Source organism: Phoenix dactylifera, chromosome 7 (genome assembly GCF_051530095.1).
Source record: "Phoenix dactylifera cultivar Ajwa chromosome 7, Ajwa_hap1_PhDact_Kaust_v1.1, whole genome shotgun sequence".
Taxonomy (NCBI): Eukaryota; Viridiplantae; Streptophyta; class Magnoliopsida; order Arecales; family Arecaceae; genus Phoenix; species Phoenix dactylifera.
The window spans coordinates 2531812-2552507 of record NC_143196.1 but is presented as its reverse complement, the minus strand read 5'-3'; the positions used below and the strand labels follow the sequence as shown (position 1 = coordinate 2552507).

Here is a 20696-nt window from a genome sequence, read left to right as displayed (position 1 = left end):
GAGAGGGGTAAGGAACTATCCACGATCAACGATACTCCTTTTGTTCCTTTTACTAGATAGTTGTGTTGATGATGATCGTGCCTTACAAATTAAATCTATCATAAATAATGAGATGAGCCAAGAGATTTTAGGATCGTTGGTAAGGATACCGTATTTTAATGCTCCTCCGACTTGTTCTAAAAGTTTCTATCTTAGCTCATGAGTGTATACAAACAGCTGCCCCCAATAAATACCCGTTTTCAGCACAAAAAAAAAAAAAAAAAAAAAAAAAAAGACCTGTGACAATAAGGGAATCTGGGGTTCCTACCTAATCATGCAATTAAAAAAATAAAAAATAAAAAATATAAAGAAAAAGACACCCAAAATAAAAAATAGGTAGGAGAATGGGAAAAAAAGAAAAAAAAATGTGAGGACCTGTGCAGACATATATTTAGTCCTATATCAGTTACTCGCTATGTTGATCTTAGGTATTTATACAGAATTAAAAAATTTAAATAATATCTTCTGGCTAGATTTTTTATGTAAGATACTCAATTGTTATAAATGGTATTAAAACAGACCTAACCAATAACTTATATAAATTAAGAGATAGTGCAGCAAAAATTTAATGAAACTGATCATGGGTCAATCGTGATGCTTTAGATTAGATTTAAATAAATTTAAATTTTTAACTTTTTAAGTAAATAATATTTTTTAAGTAATTTTTTTAATACGAGGTTTTAACGAACGAGATTTTCAAAAACAAAAAAGTAAAAAAAAGACGCCCAAAATAGATGTCCCGCATGGCTTCCAAAACTAGCAGCCAAATGAGGTGTCAGGTATTGAGAGATAACTAGGCCACTTCGGGAGAAGGACCACCATAATCTCTGCAAACACCCGCTAGGGGGCATAGCATAGTGCCCTTTTTATCGACGTCTGGTCAACCATCTCTGTGCAGCAGCCCCCCTCCATTAATGGAGTCTCAAGGCAAAAAGGGTGCGGATCCAAGACCTCCTTCAAACTACACCGACTTCATCTCCGCCCTTCCCTTGGAGGAAGGCTGGGCACCCATGCACATCCGAAAATACCAAGGCTTTTGGATCCCCCAACGTGCTCTCACCGGCACCTTGGACATGCAGCAAAACTTCAAGGCTCGCCCCGACGACCTCTGGGTGCTGAGCTACCCCAAGTCCGGCACGACCTGGCTCAAAGCCCTCACCTACGCCCTCATGACACGAGCCCAATACCCTTTCGATCACCACCCTCTCCTTCGCCAAAATCCTCACGAGTGCGTCCCTTTCGTGGACAGAACCTACTCCAGAGGCCAAGCCTCAGAAATAGAAGCCATGCCCTCCCCTCGTATCCTCAACTCTCACTTGCCATACTCTCTCCTACCACACTCCATCAAGAGCTTAGACTGTAAGGTCATATATGTCTGCCGAGACCCCAAGGATGTGTTGGTCTCCCGGTGGTACTTCAATAATGGGATGAGACCGCAACCTATGGAGCCAATTCCATTTACCAAGGCCTTCGAGATGTTCTGTGAGGGCAATTGCCCCTATGGGCCGTTATGTGAGCATGTTCTCGAGTACTGGGAGGAGAGCCAGAGGAGGCCAGAGAAGGTGCTGTTCTTGAAGTATGAGGAGATGTTAGAGGATCCGCTGCGGATTGTGAAGCGGTTGGCCGAGTTCATGGGGTGTCCCTTCTCTCCAGAGGAAGAGAAGGAAGGGGTGGTGGAGGAGGTCATAAAGCTGTGCAGCTTTGACAAGCTGAAGAGCTTGGAGGTCAACAAGACGGGAAAACTGCTTCCCCATATCCTCCTAACCAATGATTATTTCTTCAGGAAAGGAGGGGCAGGCGATTGGAGGAATCATATGAGTCCGGAGATGGCGCGGAAGTTGGACCGCATCACCGAGCAAAAGCTTGAGGGGTCCGGTCTTACCCTCAATGGTGTGGATGTGGAAGCCGCGGCCACCAATTGTGATGTCCAAGCGCAAGCCTAGTCGAAGTTGTTTTGTGATCTTCTTTTTATTTTTCGGATGTTTAGAGTGAGATTGCATAAGAAGTTTGCTGCAATCCTGGAACCCCCGCATGGCGTCTCTGTCTCTGCTCTTGCTGTCAACCTTTGTTGACCCCAGAGAGCGTCAATAAGGTGTCACTGCGAAAGACGTCTGTTACTTGTACCATCGAGGTGTCTTCGTGATAGTTTCTGTCTCCCGCTATGATGCTGCACTTATTTGTTTTCTTTAGAATAATTGCTAAAATATAAATAACAATGAGTCATATTGAAGCGAATGGGCTAGAATGGGGGCTTAAATGGACCAAATCCCTTTCGAGCCTACTCTGATTCGCCTATGTGTTTGAAATAGTGAAAAAAAATAATTATTTAAATAAATTTTAGAAATTTCGCTGCCCATGATACCCATTTTCCAAATGGCCCTCTTCCCTAAATAATGATGAAGTTTCTGGTCTTGGATAGGAAGCCCAACTATTGTTTGTCGGGTCCTTTATTTATACCAGCATTGCTGTTACCAATATAAATGGCGAAAGCATTAAAAATCTTGATTGCAGAAATCTCTTTAGCTATTAGCTCGGGAGAAAAGAGGAAACTTTATGATTTCCAACTTCCAGATGAAATGCTTGAAAAATCATAGAGAATTCGTGCACGCTGCCTCATAAATTTCAAGCTAACTAGATTTTTCTACCCTGTTCCTATTATAGAAAAATATATTTTTTAAGAATTCTACCGCAATAAAAATTTCTAATTTATCTTTTTTTAATTAAAAGTTTTAATTACTCAAAACTTTTTAGTTGGATCCTCTGCAAATTATTCTTTGCGGAAATATATTGGAGCTGCATTTGATTTGGATTTGAATGGTTACTTATACAGTCAATTGAATTTGGTTTTGTTAGTGAATGCCCATCTAAAATAGTTGTTTTCATGTTTCCTCTTATTTAGCATTTCTAATTCGTGAAATATAATGTTTTAATACACAAGCATATCCAGTGCAGCAAGTGTACAACAAAAATCTGAAAATCTAGACATCATTGGACTGGGGTGAAGTGAAATATCAAAAAGCAACCTTAGAAAGTCGACCTCTTCATCTATATTCGGAATTTATTTTTCTTCATGGGAGAAATCTTCTAGGGACTTTTATATGAGATTTTATTTATAGAAAATGTAAGTATCTTACATCGAGGCTATAGGATGGAAGGTATTTTATTTTGGAAAAAATTATATAGATACCTTTTCCACTTTTTGTGATTTATATTTACACCTCAAATATTCTAATTTTTTTAGTTAGATCCAACAGATTCAAATTGGTTGCAATATGGCCCAAACTTCTATCCGAGCTCTAAGGCATGTGAGAAATTACTAATGTACTCTTAGATTTTTGTTTCCACTAAAACACAACTTTTATTCTAATCCAGCTAACAAGGGTATTGATGGAAATTTATATCTATTGCCATGGAGATAAATGGTTGGATCATATTGCAGTCAAAATCAAAATTTTAAGATTTAATTGAAAAAATAGAAATTTTAGGGTGTAAGTGCATATGGTAAAAAATTGAAGAGATATCGCTGCATTATTTTAATTAAAGAACTATTGCATGTTTTTTATTTTTAAAAAAATTAAAATTCTCAATATTATTGGAGTCGTAAAATAAAGTAGAATAAGAAAATCTGGAAAATCGAACTTTTTTTTTTTAAAAAAAAATAAAATTCTCAATATTATTGGAGTCGTAAAATAAAGTAGAATAATAATCGTTTTTTGTCCCTTCACCGCGCATGGGCTCCGTACCCTTACTTCCTGCAAAATTAATAGCTGGCAGTTGTTGATGTGGTGGCTTTTCTCTTATAAAGCCAACAAAGAACGGCAACAACAACAAAAAATTAAAGGGGAAACTAATGTCCGGTCCATTTTTTGACCGGACTGTAATGTTTAATCCCTGTTGAACATAACTTTAACAACCGGTCCATACCCATTTCCAGTGCATAATAAATTTTCATGAAAAGACCATAATGCCCTTCACCCCCTTCATCTTCATTTTCTCTTTTTTATTTCTCCTGTTCTGAATCCTATTCCTTCCAACTTCCAAGCCATCCCACAAGGTCTGCAAGTGCTCGTTCCGCTTCCGCATTATCGGCTCCGGCCTCCAGGCCAAGTGAGACTCCCTCTCCGTCGCTGTCTCCGCCGTCGCCTCCCTTGCCCTCGACCTCCACCTGTGCTTCTTCCCCACCGTCGCCGCCCGCGAGAGGATCCGGAGGAGAAAGGGTCTCGGCCCCGCTCCACCGGCCATGTCGCCGAGCCACCGCCGGCCTCGGCACTCTTCCGGCGCCGCCAGCCTCGCGGGAGGAGAAGGAGGGAGGAGAAGAAAGAAGAAGGGGCATCGGGAAGAAGAGAAGAAAAAAAGAAAAGAAAAAGAAAAGAAAAGAAAAGAAAAGAAAAGAAAAGAAAAGAAAAGGAAAGAAAAATAAATAAATAAATGCATAAATAAGTGTGTGTGTATATGAACGAATAAATAAATAAAATAATAAATAAATATATTTCAATAAAATAAAATAATAAATAATAAATAACAAAATAAATAAATAATGATCCGACATTCTTTTGGCGCTGCCGGCCTCGCAGGAGGAGAAGGAAGAAAGAAGAAGAAGCTTTGGGAAGAAGAGAAGAAAAAAGAAAAAAAAAAGAAAAGGAAACAAATAGAAGAAAAGAAAAGAAAAATAAAAAAAGAAAATAAAAAAAATAAAAAAATAAAGAAAAATAAAGTTAACTCACTATTGCAATTAAGTTAGTAAGCTTGAACATAGTGCACACAGTAAAACTATCTCTGCGTGCCATTTTTCTCCATCTTGGAAATTCAGTTAGAAAACAATAACATATACTTAAATCTTGTATCACAGTTAGTACCTTATCTCAAACCTTTTTTGCTCCGTTTTTGCTCCATATTAGGAATTTAGTGTGTACGACGTTTTAGTACCTCACCTCAAACCTTGTACATCAATGTCGACATAACACCTTATTGTGTACCGTGTTAATTTAACTGTATGTGCAGACAATTTATCTGTATGCCAAAACAATTAAATTGTGTGCAGAGTAGAATTTACTGTGTGCACGGTTAATATAATTGTGTTCTGGAGTAAAATAACAGTCTTGAAACATTTGTTTTAAATCTTATGCAATTTTCAGAAGGGTACAATAGCGAGGGAAACAAGAACATATGCATACAGCACATAAATATAAGATGAGTGCATTTGTATTTGATAAGTTTTGATCAATGTTTGGACTGATGTCAAGTAGAAATAGATCTTAGACTAATGTGTTGTAAAAGATGAACGTAAATATGTGCATTTTTATTTTTTGTGTAATAAAATAATAGATAATATGATTATGTTGATTATGTTCAGATGATTGCCTTCCTTTTCTGCTTTTTGTCGTGCTCATTGCTAAAATGTCTATCATGATGACTTATTATAGGTTCTGAAAGAGTTTCATAAACTGTGCCGGCACAGTTGTAATATGGTTATGAGGCCATAAACAGAAACATAAGCAGGACATGCTTAAATATCTATCACACTTTCAGAAAATCAGTGTGCCAATTGAATTTATGTTCCTCCAATTTGGTAATTCTATTTGGAAATTTGTTTAAAATCGAAGGTTGTACTCCAAATGGTTGATAATCGAAAGTAGGTACATAACTTTTCATTATCAACGGGCACCAAACTGACGATAAAGAGTACCGACAAATCTAACAACTAAAGTGTATCGGAGTTTGAGAAGATTTAGCGTGCCATTTTGCTCCATCTCCACATTTCAATTAGGAAACATAAACATAGGCTTAAATCTTGTGCCAAAATAGTTCAAGTGCTTAAAAGCGTATCAGAGTTTCAGAAAAATGAGCGTGCTATTTTGGGAGTTCAGTTAGGTCCCATTATCATTTTGGATATCAATAATTATAGTTCCAGAATTTCAGAAATTGCAGCATGCCATTTTCCTTAAAAGCGTATTGGAGTTTCAAAATCCTCTGTGTGCCATTTTTGGGAATTATTCCATTGAAGCAATAACAAATACTTAAATCTTGTATTACAATTTCAGATATTATTGTTCCTATGCTTAAAAGTGTATCGGAGTTTCATAAAATTTAGCGTGCCATCTTATGCAACATTTTTTGAATATCACTTAACTGGGTGCACAGTTTAATTAACTATGTTCGCAGTTAATTTACCTGTGTTCGGAAACAAAGAAACTGTGTGCAGAGTAGAACTTATTGTGTGCATAATTGAAGTAACTGTGTTTCGGGGTAGAATAACAGTCTTCAAACTTTGCCAAACCTACTATTTCATCAAAATTAGGTGTTCACTGCTTCATTAAGAGATGTAGCAATGTAGATTTAGTGTTTACTCCGTTTTAGTACCCCATCGCAAACCACTTTCAACAATTTCAGAATGATACTTAACTGTGTGTGCAGTTTTATTAACTGTGTTCGCTGTTAATTTAACTGTGTTTCCCAACAAATAAACTGTGTGCATAGTTGAAATAACTATGTTTTGGGATAGAATAATGGTGTTCAAATATTACTAAACCTTCTACTCATCAAAAATAGGAGTTCACTGCTTCATTTTGGGATGTGCCAATCTAGATTGAGTGTTTATTCCCTTTTACTACCTCATCCCAACCACTTCTACAACAATTTCCTAATAACACTTAACTGTGTGCAAAGTTCTATTTACTATGTTCGCAGACAAAATAACTGTGTTCTGAAACAAATAAACTGTGTACAGTATCATAAACTATGTGCACAATTGAAATAACTGTGTTCCGGGGTAGAATAACGGTGATTAAACTTTGCCAAACCTTCTACTTATCAAGAATAGGAGTTCACTACTTCATTTTGGGATGTGCCAATCTAGATTTTGGCACGCTGCAATTTCTAAAATTTTGGAACTAAATGAATTTCCAAAATGACACGCTGCACACATTAAAGTTTACCGCAATAGTGTTGTAAGTGTGTGACGGCACATAGTTTAGTCACTTTTTGAGAATCTATAAGTTACATTTCAGCATCTGAGCAATGAGCATGATAGCAAGTAGAAAATTTGGCCAATCATCTCAACATAATCTAATTTTCTATTTAAATGTTATATGACACAAAAAAATGCAAATGCACTCATCTTACAATCAACTTTTACAACACATAGAAAACTATCTCTTCCTACTTAACTACATTCTGTACATAGATATTTTCTTATTCTTGCTATTCTTGTAGGCAAGAAGCCATATAAAATTTGGAGATCTTTGAGATCGGTTTGAAGTGGATGTGTCGTATGCATATGTTCTTGTTTCCCTTGCTATTGTACTCTTGTGAAGATTGCATTGGATTTAAAACAAATGTTTCAAGACTGTTATTTTACCCCGAAACACAGTTATATTAACCGTGCACACAGTAAATTCTACTCTATTCACAATTTAATTATTTTGGCATACAGATAAATTGTCTGCGCACATAGTTAAATTAACTGTGCACACAGTAAGGTGTTATCCCAACATTGATGTATAAGGTTTGAGGTGAGATACTAAAACGTCGTACACACTGAATTTCTAATATGGAGCAAAAATGGAGCAAAAAAGGTTTGAGACGAGGTACTAACTGTGATACAAGATTTAAGCATATGTTATTGTTTTTTAATTGAATTCTCAAGATGGAGGAAAATGGCACGCAGAGATAGTTTTACTGTGTGCACTGTATTCAAGCTTACTAACTTAATTACAATAGTGAGTTAACTTTATTTTTCTTTTCTTTTTTTTTTTCTTTTCTTCTTTTTTTTCCTTTTTTTTTTCTTTTTTTTCTTTTTTCTTCTCTTCTTTCCGAAGCTTCTTCTTCTTTCTTCTTTCTTCTCTTCCCTCCTTTCTTCTCCTCTCGCGAGGCTGGTGACGCCGGAAGAGTGCCGAATCGTTATTTATTTATTTAGTTATTTATTATTTTATTTTATTGGAATATATTTATTTATTATCTTAATTATTTATTTATTTATTCATTCATTCATATATATATTTTTATTTATTTATGCATTTATTTATTTTCTTTTTTTCCCTTTTTTTCTTTTCTTTTTCTTTTCTTTTTTCTTCTCTTCTTCCCGATGCCTCTTCTTCTTTCTTCTTTCTTCTCCTCCCTTCTTTCTTCTCCTCCCGCGAGGCCGGCGGCGCTGGAAGAGGGCCGAGGCCGGTGGTGGCTCGGTGACATGGCCGGTGGAGCACGGCCGAGATCCTTTCTCCTCCATATCATCTCGCGGGCGGCGATGGTGGAGAATAAGCGCGGGTGGAGGTCGAGTTCAAGAGAGGCGACGGCGGAGACGGCGGTGGAGAGGGAGTCGAACTTGGCCTGGAGGTCGGAGATCTGGTAGGCGGCGGCCGAGTGGGCGGAGGTTGCGGAGAGGAGGGCAAAGACGAGGGAAGCGAGGAGGTCGGGAGTGAGGGGGTGCGGGAGGAGGAGGGCGGCGGCGACGAGGAGGAAGATTAGGGGTGAGGCGGCGAACTGGAGGGCGCCGAGGCGGTGGACGGGGGAGCGGTCGTCGGCCACGGTGGGGGATAGGAAGGCATAATGGGGGAAGAAGAAGGTGAGTTTCAGTTTGGGGAGAAAAACTGGGTACTTTAAGGAGGGGTATTTTCGTCTCATAAAAATACTCTCAAGGACCGAGAATTAAACATACTAAAATTATTGGACTGGTTGTTATAAGACTAGTTAACAGGGATTTATTGTTATACTAGAGTCTTTTGAAAGGTGGGGAATTAATTTCTCCAAAATTAAAAGGAAATACGTGAAACCAGCTGTCTGGTGCCACACAGGAGGCCCTACCCACAACTTATTTAATAGAATTAGGTTGTGGCCTCTATCTGTTAGTTTATCTTAACTGCAATGATCTAGAGCACTGCATTTAGTATGTTAAGATTAAGATTTTCTAACATCCCCAGAAAATATGTTTGATATTGTGAAAATATAGTTAGGTCAGTGGGTTGGCCGGAAGAGGTTTGGGCCCAATAACCCGTGTATGCTTTGCACGTGATAGCGGAGAAGAAGACTCCGACTACAAGCCTTCTTCCCTCCCGACGCTGCAAGCTCCAGGAGTTTGAGGGCAAGTTGAACATGACTAAAATCCTAGGATCTCATCTATAAAAAAAACATCATCTTCCTCCTATGGACTCCACTACTGAAATTGCGAATAATCATGGTCGATTACCAAGCTTTTTGACGATTTTTTCCTTGGATTGCTGCCGGAGAAGATTGTTGGATCACCCTTTTGGCCTTGCCGAACTTAGGTAAAGCCTCAAGCTCCTCTTGTTCTTTTCTTTTTTCGATGTTCTAGAGCTTGATTTGGGCCGGCGAGTGCCTGATGGGCTTGAACAGGGTCTAAAAATATGGTACTTGTTGATGCCCCACCACCACCTGAAAATGTGGTATTGTTGATGCTCCATCATGGGCTAGAAACATAGTATTGTTGATGCTCGACAACGGGTGGAACGTAGTTATGGTAGTCCAAAGCTGAGAACCTAAATACTATTGTATTTGATCTATGTTAACTTGAGATAATTATTTGATGTGATTTGTTATATTTAAAGATGTGTGTTTGTTACGCTTGTTTTATGATTGTGGTATTTTGTGGCATGGATTCCATATAAGTAAAAATTAAGCCTGTTATATTTTTTTAGGATCTCACAATGCATAGTTTCGGTTGAGTTGAGGCGGATTTCGAGTTTCAAAGTTATTAGTTAATTTGTTTATTTTCCGATGCTGATGAACGTTTGAAATGTTTATAATCGAACAAGTTAGTTATTTGATCACGGTAGATTTATTTAGTTGTATTAATTGGCCATTAATTAGTGATTAAATTTGTAGAATTATTTGAAAATTGTTTATTTTAGATAGTGTATGATCTTTAGGATATTACTTTAGGATTCTTATGGCCATGTTACATAACTGAACCAAGTGATGGGTTCAACATCACCTAATTCGGTCAATATCTGCCTTTAACAATCATTTGCATTTTATAACTAAATATAATTATAATTTTATATTTTTGTTACTAAAATTTTTAGCCATGAAATCTATAATGATCGTCTATTTTTGATTACCAAAATTTTTTAACGATGAAAGTAAAAAATTTTAGCGCATGGGCATGCGGTGGGAGAACTAAAAGACAGTTTTTCACAGCTGTACCTTACAGACGGATCAAGGGTCAACAAAAGTTGACAGCAAGAGCCGGGCCCCAGGCGCTACGGCCATGACAAGCAACATGTGGGGGTTACGGGATTACAGCAGCTTATTAGATAATCTCAACTCTAAATCACACGCAACTGCGACTAGAATAGAGCTTGGTCATCACCATTGATGGCCGCCGATGCTTCCACAGCTACACCACCAAGGGTCAGACCGGACCCCTCAAGCTTTTGCTCAGTGATGCGGTCCAACTTCCGCGCCATCTCCGGACTCATGTGATTTCTCCAATCCCCCGCCTCTCCTTTCCTGAAGTAGGAATCATTAGTTAGGGGGAAATCGGGATGCAGTTTACCCGTCTTGTTGACCTCCAAGCTCTTCAGCTTGTCAAAGCTGCACAGCTTTATGACCTCCTCCACCACCCCTTCCTTCTCTTCCTCTGGAGAGAAGGGACACCCCATGAACTCGGCCAACCTCAGCACACTCCGCAGCGGATCCTCTAAGATCTCCTCGTACTTCAAGAACAGCACCTTCTCTGGCCTCCTCTGGCTCTCCTCCCAGTACTCGAGAACATGCTCCCAGACCGACCCATAGGGGCAACTTCCCTCGCAGAACATCTCGAAGGCCTTGGTAAATGGAATTGGCTCCATAGATTGCAGCCTCATCCTATTACTGAAGTACCACCGCGACACCAACACATCCTTGGGGTCCCGGCACACATATATGACCTTACAACATAAGCTCTTGATGGAGTCTGGCAGCAGAGGGTAAGGCAAGTGGGTGTTGAGGATGCGAGGGGATGGCATGGCATCTAGTTCTGAGGCTTGGCCTTTGGCGTAGGTTCTGTCCATGAAAGGGACGCAGTCGTGAGGATTTTGGCCAAGGAGAGGGTGGTGGTCAAAAGGGTATTGGGTTCGTGTCATGATGGCGTAGGTGAGGGCTTTAAGCCAGGTGGTGCCGGATTTGGGGTAGCTCAGCACGAAGAGGTCGTCGGGGCGAGCCTTGAAGTTTTGTTGCATGTCCATGATGCCGGGGAGAACGGGTTCGGGGATCCAAAAGCCTTGGAATTTTCGGGTGCGGACGGGTGCCCAGCCTTCCTCCAAGGGGAGGGCTGAGATGAGGTCGGCGTAGTTTGAAGGAGGTCTTGGATCCGCCACCTTTTTTTCTTGAGGCTCCATTGGAGTGGGGCTGTTGCAAAGAGGCAGTTGAGCAGCCATTGAAGGAAGGATACTATGTTATGCTATGCTCTCGATTGGGCTTCTTGCAGGGATTATGGCAGTGGTTCTCTGAGGGCTACCCGCGATGCAATATATAGGAGCAGATAAAAGCACCATTGAGTGCTGCGCATGTGGCCAGGTAGCAGGAAGAGTTGGGCGTTTGATGCGGACGCCAGTACCGAACCGCCTCTTACACGAGATTACGGGTCGTCATAGGAAGATGGTCCAGTCACTTTCGTTGTAGCTGGATTGATTTGATTTTATGTAATTTTATTTTAGTTGATTGGATTTATTTGCATATTGTTATTTTAGAACTTTTATGCAATTATTTTATTTGTAGGATCTTTTTGTTATTTTGTGACCCTATATATATGGATCCATACACTTAATTAGGGTTAATGGATGATTGAATAAAAAGCCTGCTTTTTTTTCTTCTTCTATCTCCTCCTTCCTCCCCTTCTCTTCTTCTTCTTCTTCTTTTTTCCTCTCTTTTTCATAGCCGTCCTGCATCAGCGATCACCCCCCGTTTCAGGCAGGAGGCCACTATAGTGACATGTGTAGCATATTACATCTGGCTATCAAGTAATGCTTAGATATTTGGAGAGAGCTGCCCTCCTTCTCCCTCCGAGGTTCGTTGAGCCCGATGCCAAGCAATTGAGATTCTTCAGGCACATCTGACTGGCGTACCACATGCTTAGCAGCATGTGGTACCCGACACATTTGATACATTCTCTTCAACACACACAAAAAAAAAAAAAAAAAAAAAAAAGGTAATGGGAGCAGATGATGCATATTCGATGGCTCGAGGGGAGGAATTAAGATGCTGCAGCCATTTCCTCTACTTTTTCCAGCGTGCCATGGAGTGAATTGTGCGCAGCCTGACCCGTGAACCACACCTACCCCAAGTATGCCGCCACCAACCTCCCGGACCACCATATTGATTTGACAAGTCTAATCTGAAATTTATATTAAAATAGTAAAGGAACATAGGGAGTGTGAGGGCTTTATATCACAACTTAAATATTCACCGATGCTCCAAGGGCACTAACTAAGATGTTGTTTGGAATGCGATCCCAAAATCAGCCGTTACTCAAAAGGTGATTAAATCATTATATTTGGTTGCACTCTTTTGATTTTATGGTAGTTTTTGCTGCTGAAAATTAGTCCGTCTTAGACACCATATGAGAGACACGGTGATGCCGGAGAACTCGCTACTTCGGTCGAAGATTTGTAGCGGACCAGTCTATCAGGATCCTGGTTGAATTAGCCATACTTCCACCTGAAACGCACAAATGAAAAAGCCCTCTTATTGAAGTGTGTTCTATGATTTTGCTACTTTTTGGGTGGCTTGGCCTATGAGTTCAATGCTGGATCTGGTGTGTTGTGGGGGGGGGGGGGAGGGGGCCTTGAATTTAGTCCCACATCGGCTAGAGCGGAAAGGTTCCGTGCCTTATAATGAGGAGGGCGAAGCCTTTTCCTCACGAGGGCCCTTTTGTGGGACAAAACCGTGAGGGCAATCCCCCCGTCAGCGCTGGACGCGCGGGCCGGAAACGTCTCCCTCCGTCAGCGCTGGACGCGCGGACCGGAGCGCCCAAAGCGGACAATACCTCGTGGGGGACGCGGTCTCTTTCTGCTCGGCTCGGTTGGGACTAAGGCTGTTGCCGGGGTGAAAATCCCGCAACAGATGGCGCTAGAAGGAGGGCCGCCTCCTCTCTCCATTGACTACCCTCCAGGACTGTGGGGGCCCGTTGGGGTAAAACCTGGCCGGAACCTTCCCGCTGGGGGGGCTATGTTGTGGGGGGGAGGAGGCCTTGAATTTAGTCCCACATCGGCTAGAGCGGAAAGGTTCCGTGCCTTATAATGAGGAGGGCGAAGCCTTTTCCTCACGAGGGCCCTTTTGTGGGACAAAACCGTGAGGGCAATCCCCCCGTCAGCGCTGGACGCGCGGGCCGGAAACGTCTCCCTCCGTCAGCGCTGGACGCGCGGACCGGAGCGCCCAAAGCGGACAATACCTCGTGGGGGACGCGGTCTCTTTCTGCTCGGCTCGGTTGGGACTAAGGCTGTTGCCGGGGTGAAAATCCCGCAACATGGTGTAACCAATAATTTTTCATATCTCACACCCAGTTGAGAATCTTAAGAAGAAAACATCTTTTTTTTTTTTTTTGCTAAAAGCGGTGATTCATACTATACGGGTACGAATACACCTAGTAGAGTCTGCATACAAAATATCTCGGAATACACCAGGCAACTCATCCTCACCAACCCATAGGGAGCCGCCTGAGTGGCGCGCAACGTACGCCGCCACCCAGTCTGCCGCCCCGTTGGCCTCTTGATATACATGCACAGCTCGAAAGAGAACCCCCTCCCTCACCATCGACCATATGTCTCGGAGCAATGGATGTACTCCCCTATTGCCGTGAGGGCCCTTCCGGACCCAACTGATCACAGTGGCCGAGTCTCCCTCCAATAGAATGGAACTCGCCCGAAGAACAAATCGCGCATATCGCAACCCCATCCAAGCTGCACGCAGCTCTGCACCTGGGACCAAGATGTCGAAGATTTGACAGCCTCCTGCTGCCATCGTGCTGGAATCCGGGCCCTTGATGACAAATCCGGCTCCTCCCCTCCTGCCTCCATCCTGGACTGAGCCATCAAAATTGACCTTCAGGAAGCTCGGGGGTGGGGGCTCCCAGGTTAAAAACACCACATAAGGAGCTGCCAAAGCAGAATGGCGGCCCCAGATGTCCCGAGCTGTCAAAGGTCCATAGTCCGTATCTGCGTGAAAGAACGCCGCTGCCTGTGCTGCCCGCTCCATCACAAACCACGGAAACAGACTGATATCACCAAATGGTCGTAATAGTCGTACTTTTGGTGAAGAAAACGTCTTTCGATTGCTCTAAACTCATGACTTCTCCTCTCGTCTCTCACATTGCGTCAAATATATTGCTCTACTTGGGTAATAGTCAATGTTACGAAGACAGCAAAACTTTTGTTTTTTTGTTTTTTTGGTGATAAAGAACAGCAGAATTCAATGACGCAAGACAACCATTTTATTACAGCCTTCCAAACACGGCATAGCAGCAATCATCCCACGAGCTGTGGAATGGCCATAGTAGCTTCTAAATGCACATCGGGACTACAGAGAAGTTTAAAACACAATCACCAATCCATGAGCACCAACAAGTTATTGGTAACAACTAGTAGAGTCTTCTGAGGCACATCTATGAATGGCCTGCAGTAGCTTCTTCCGCTCCCGGACCTACTCCAGGGATGGTCAGACCGGAGCCCTCCAGCTTTTCCAGGACGATCTCATCCAACTTCTGAGCCATCTCCGGGCTCCCATAGTTCCTCCAATCGCCTGTTCCTCCTTTCCTGAAGAAGGAAGCGTTGCTTACCTTGTAAACCGCTGCTTCTTGAGACCCCTTCTTGTTCGCCTCCATGCTCTTGAGCTTCTCAAAGCTGCAGAGCGTTATGATCTCCTCCACCACGCCTCCCTTCTCCTCGTCCTCGGAGAACGGGCACCCGAGGAACTCCGCCAGCCTCTTCACGTTCGCCGCCGGCTCCTCCAGCATCTCCTCGTACTTCAAGAACAGCACCTTCTCGGGCCTTCTCAAACTCTCCTTCCAGTACTCCAGAGAATGGTCCCATATCGGGGAATAAGGGAACTTCCCCTCGCAGGCCATCTCGAAGAATCGGTCGAAGGGAAAGCCCTCCCTCCCTTTCTCGGCACTAGCCTTCTCGGCGAAGTGCCAAAGCGAGACGATGGCGTCCTTGGGGTCCCGGCAGATGTATATAATCCGGCAGCCGGAGCTGGTGATGGAGTCCGGCAGCAAGGAGTAAGGCATGTGGGTGGCGAGGACTCTCGGGGAGGGCAGAGCTTCGAGCTTGGAAGCCTGGCCGGCGGCGAAGAGATCGTCCATGAAGGGCACCACGTCGTGGGGGTTGAGGCTGTGGAGAGGGTGGCGATCCCAGGGGTAGTGGGCTCGGGTCATGGTTGCGAAGGCCAGGGCTTTGAGCCAGGTGGTGCCGGACTTTGGGAAGGACATGAGGAAGAGGTCGTCGGGGCGAGGCCTGAAGTGTTGGCGGATGGCCATGATGCCCGGGAGGTGGCCTTCCGGGAACCAGAACTCCAGGTACTTTCGGATGGGGATGAAGGTTTGCTTCACCGGGAGGGATGAGATGAGCTCATCGTAATCCCGGACAGGTGCAGCTGCTGGAGCTGTTGAATGGTTTTCTTTCTCCAGCAACGCTTCCACATGTTTGAATGGAATTGGAAAACAAGGCAAAGAAGACATGTTTGGAAACGTCTCTCAAATGTTGCCTTGATGAGAGCCTGATCATCTATTTATGCTCGTCTTAGACGGTGATTCTCTTGTTATATGTAAGGATGGGTCCAGGGTTTCTCTTTCTTTCTTTTGAGGTAAGAACTTGACGCTTTCGTGCTGTGCAGCAGCGGGTGAGATCCAAACCTGCACCAGCCCTCCGGAGTGATTATTCGGCACCGTAGAGGATTTGAACTCTACGATGTTTGATAGGGATACGTTGTTTGTTACAGGAATTAATGGTTCTAACTTTAAATACAAATTTTACATAAAGTCGATAAGTTCAGACTGCAGAACACACACTCTCGTTAAGCTAAGCTCAGGTGAAGGGCAAATGATATCCAAAATTCCCAAAGAACATATATATTGAACCCAGCAGTGTTAATTTCTGGTTCCATCTACATAACCAACGTAATCGGTGGATATGAGGATGGACTCCATCTGCTGTTTCTAAACCAAGTAGTTGGTGCCTTGGTGATGTTTGTAATTGGGAGAAGGGGATGGTTGTAGTGGAAAACAGGTGCATGTGGCTGTAGCCTGGAGAAACTCTGATACCATAAGAAGCCAGAATTTAAAAAGGCTATCACATTTGTTGTTGCAGAATTCAAGATGGAGCTTAATTGTTTTTTTTTTGTTTTAGGGATATGCTGTTTTTTTTTTTTTTGGGTACATCGTGTAGGTACAATCCACAAAAATAAAAAAGAGAGTAGATAATGCAAAAAAAAAAAAAAAAAAGCAGACACGTGGTTCTCCATGTGGCTACTATTTTCAATGCAAAACTACACACGCACCAAAGGAAAGGTACAACGTGGCACGTGCAAGTTGTCAGTTATCACGATAAAAAGCCAAGAAAATGCCCATAAAGTTGACGGGTGCTGTGTACATTTGTGAATAATATAGTGACGTGTGTTGGAGTTATCCACCGTCTCGTTTCTTTCATGCGATGATGTGTGTGGTGGGCTCGTCCTATTAATTTTGTTTGGCAAAAGAAAAAGAAATTCAAATGGTTGCCCTTGAAATTCTGAGGAATGCGCTGACGGTGAGACCACCAACTTAATTACATAACCCGAGCAGGTCGAGGCACTCCAGAAAGCTCTTTTTTTTTAAAAAAAAGAGGACTAAAAAGTTATATCAATAGTAATTTATAGTGATATTAAATGGACGGATCTGCCATAGTTTTATATTTTTATTATAGGACGGAGCTTATTATAGTTTCTTATTTTCCATCCATAATGAGATTTACCAAAATATCACATTTTTAGCCCACGACGAAATCTGCCGTAGTAATAAGATAAGCCCAAAGTCTTTGTATATTCAATCCAGTTCACATCTACGTATTAATTCCTTTTCATTATTATATTTCTTTTCATGCCAGGGCAATCAATATAATATAGTTAGTCCATAATGCCATGCATCTTTTGATTCAATTAGTGAAATTGTTTGAGGCTGGCTTGGTGGGATGATGCAAAATTACTTTGCTCAACCACCCACCGAATGCCAGACTACTACGTCATCTCGTCTGGTTCGAAGAGTTTGAAGGAGGGACCAAAGAGAGATTTGATAAAAACTGGACATCAATTATTTTTAACCTACTGATTCTACTTAATTATAGAAGCATTTATATTTTTTATAAAGCTAGTGCCAACAAATTTGGAGCACTATGCGCTTTTTTATATAGAAACAACATTATAAGTTCTCAAATTCATGCTTCGAAGACTTTTATGCAGCACCTAAGTTAAGATACACCGTTTCAGTATTGGAGCCTATACCGCTAATACGTTAATGCTATACTAGTATAGTACTGCATCGATTCGGCATACCGAAAATTAATACGCCATCCATATTATATACAGGTACCTAGCCGATATGATATTGTATATTCTAGATCATCCAATTAGGTACAATATGGTATACAATAACTTTAACCGGACTATAATCTGTAATTTTATAAGGACAATCTTAATAATTGATAATTTAAGATGGTCCTTGTTGGAACGGTAGGATTGTTTTATTGTGGCCCAAAATAAATGATCGGTCATTTTTGTTAACTTTAATAATTTATAAATTATATTTATTATATTGCCTTTTTTTACTATCCTAGTGTCCCTCAGAGTTGTTTGAAATGTCGCATCCTCAGTATAATTTAGTAAAAATAGGTAAAAGGTCATTTCACGAGATCAAATGGCGCATATTATAACACGAAGGCTTTGTAACGGACAACAGGACAATTATAAAGAAGTGGTCTCACTTCTGATGACTTCGCCATGCACAACGAAAAAGACGGTAGACCCAAGTGGAGTGCATGATTCGAAATATATATTTATTGTCCCAATCTCGTGATGGATCAAGCAATTATTATCCAACAGCTCATTTGCTAACAAGTCCCGTTCATGTCTCAATGTATTTGGTCCATTTTTATGGACGAGAGACACGCACGACGACCTGCAAATCTTCACATATATTTTGCCTGCGTGTCAAAATTAATGACATGGGCCAAACCGCTCATGACATGATGAATTTTCTATTTGAATATGTATTGAGCATCATTACATCCATATCATAATTGGTTTTTTTAGCAGATACAAATACAGGTATTGATATGGTTCGGACGCTAAAAGTTTTATTCATAATTAGAATATAAATCAGCCTCCAAAGTGATTTACACGCCTATTGCTTATCAACAACTTTATAATCATTTTGTGATCTTGATGAAATGATGGTGGCTTCACCGATTTCCTAAAAGAAAATGACATCACAACAAGCATGTAGGGCTGGGCCAGGTTCGAATGGTCTAAAATGGTTTGGACCACCTGGAGAGCTATCATAAATAAATTTCTTTGAAAGAAAGATAGAGACGAGCATGGACCCATGATTGCCAAACTATCTTGGTCCTCATGCTCTCCTGCTGGCATTTATGCATGGTAACCCACCATAGCATAATCATAATTTCGGAAGCCAACCCCGACTTCCAAATTGCAGTCTCCTTTGAGATTGTCATTATTTGCATTTGTCTCCTTCTGGAGCAGTTGCGACCTTTACTGGAAGAGATGGGAGGTTGCCATCATCATAATCCTCCAGGGTCGACTTGCAGTAGAGTTGTCCACCCTTTTTTCTTGTTTTAATTAAAAAAAAACTACTATGATATTAAATGGAAGTGAACCACTGGAGGGAGAGGGGTAAGGAACAATCCATGATCACCCATACTCCTTTTGTTCTTTTTACTAGATAGTTGTGTTGATGATGATCATGCCTTGCAAATTAAATCGCTCATAAATAATGAGATGAGCCAAGAGATTTTGGTAAGGATACCATAGATTTAATGCTATTCCAACTTGTTCTATTGATGCTTTCCTTTGGAATATTAAATATAGCCCTTCTAAAAGTAACCAATATAGTGGGGTTGTTATGAGGTCTTATATTACTTATTAGATAAGGTTGGCCAATATGTTTCAAAGTATTTTTTGGAGTCCCAGAATAATTTTTATAAGAGTTTCTACCTGAGGCCATGAGCGTATACAAACAGCTGCCCCAAAGAGATCTATGACAGCTGGAGCAATTGTGTTTCCTACCTAGCAGATTTTACGCTTCCTTATATGATATATTTTTCTTGGCATCCACCACCTCTTGTTTCATCAAGATTAACTTTGATAGTAGTGTTTAAAATAGAGATGATTTTGGTGGAGCTAGCTTGGTAACAAGAAGTGTAAGTGATGCACTAGTTTCAGCAGGTTGTGTCAGATCATTCGAGACTATGGTTCGGATGCCAAAGTTACATGCTGCATGGAAAGGTTTGATATATGTTAAAAAATGGTTGAGAGCTTCTCATATGTTAAATAATGGTTGAGAGCTTCTCAAATTATTATTGAGGAGGACTCTTTCATGGTTATTAGGCGGTTATCAAGATCATTTACCACAGACACCAAATTTCACTCTCTGTTACGGAATTGCTGGAGAATGGGAGCTACTCTATGTTCGTATGAGTTGTCACATGTTTATAGAGAAATAAATAGTACTACGGACTGGATAGCGTCATATATGGTCAACCATATAGGAGTTATATTGGGGACTTCTATAACAGATGTTTCTTCTGAATTCTTGTATATTTTATATTCTGATTAATTCCCACCGATGTATTTGGATTAGATTGTTATAATAATGTTGCAACGACGCAGTGTTTAAAACCCTGCATATTCTTGTAGACCGGGATTGCCAGGTCTCGATCGGATCGCTATAGTAAGCCTGGCTGGAGTGGCATTAGATGGAGGGTTCCAATTAAGCGGACGTGAGAAATTATTCCCTCCCTTATCCCTTCTCTTCTTTCTATTTCTTTATCCCAAGCAGCAGCAAGTTTATATGTCTGAACCTTCTAAACTTATCCTCCTACCAAGCATTCTAGGATGTGAACTGTCCGCAAGTTTATTCTTCATATTGAATTATATGCTTTGATCTTTTTTGAGAATAAAAGTTTTATTTTGTCCTTTGCAAGTATGGTTGGAACTAGGTTGAGCTGGAGAAAGATTTCCTCATGCCCAGGTCTAGGCTCGAGAAAACATTTTGGACTCCAAGCCTAGCTGGCACGGGTAGTGTTTCCAGACTCGAACACAAAGTTGATTCAAGCCCAGCATGGAGCATGGATGGGTCTGACCCAGAGCCCGATTGGCCCAACATGGTTCCAACAACATTAACTTTTCTTTTTAAAAAAATATGTCAAAGCATCGCCCTATCATGAAGTCATAGCACAAAAGCCAGTTATTAAGTGGAGGACTGGCCTGAACTTCTGAACCCATGTTGTACTCACGGAGTGGCTTCTACTTAATAACCCGTGGCCTATATCCTACTTGACCCTAAAATCCTTAATTGGGGACCCGTACGACTAGTAAGGCCATGACATACATCAGGCCCGGCTCTGAAATCACCCATTATGTTCTCGTAATCTAACAAGCTTAAGTATTGGATCGAGGAT

The 20696-nt window shown here is 41.4% G+C and overlaps 3 pseudogenes across 2 annotated transcripts; 1 reads left to right on the top strand and 2 right to left on the bottom strand.

The window, feature by feature from the left end:
• Positions 1–953: 953 nt before the first annotated feature.
• Positions 954–1982, top strand: LOC120111104 (flavonol 4'-sulfotransferase pseudogene; annotated as a pseudogene).
• An 8180-nt stretch (positions 1983–10162) lies between these two features.
• LOC103697488 (flavonol 3-sulfotransferase pseudogene) lies at positions 10163–12175 on the bottom strand (annotated as a pseudogene). The gene has a single exon (XR_016395854.1). The product of XR_016395854.1 is annotated as a flavonol 3-sulfotransferase pseudogene (transcript).
• Positions 12176–14438: 2263 nt separating this feature from the next.
• Positions 14439–16462, bottom strand: LOC103697490 (flavonol sulfotransferase-like pseudogene; annotated as a pseudogene). The gene has a single exon (XR_015967166.2). The product of XR_015967166.2 is annotated as a flavonol sulfotransferase-like pseudogene (transcript).
• Positions 16463–20696: the final 4234 nt, after the last annotated feature.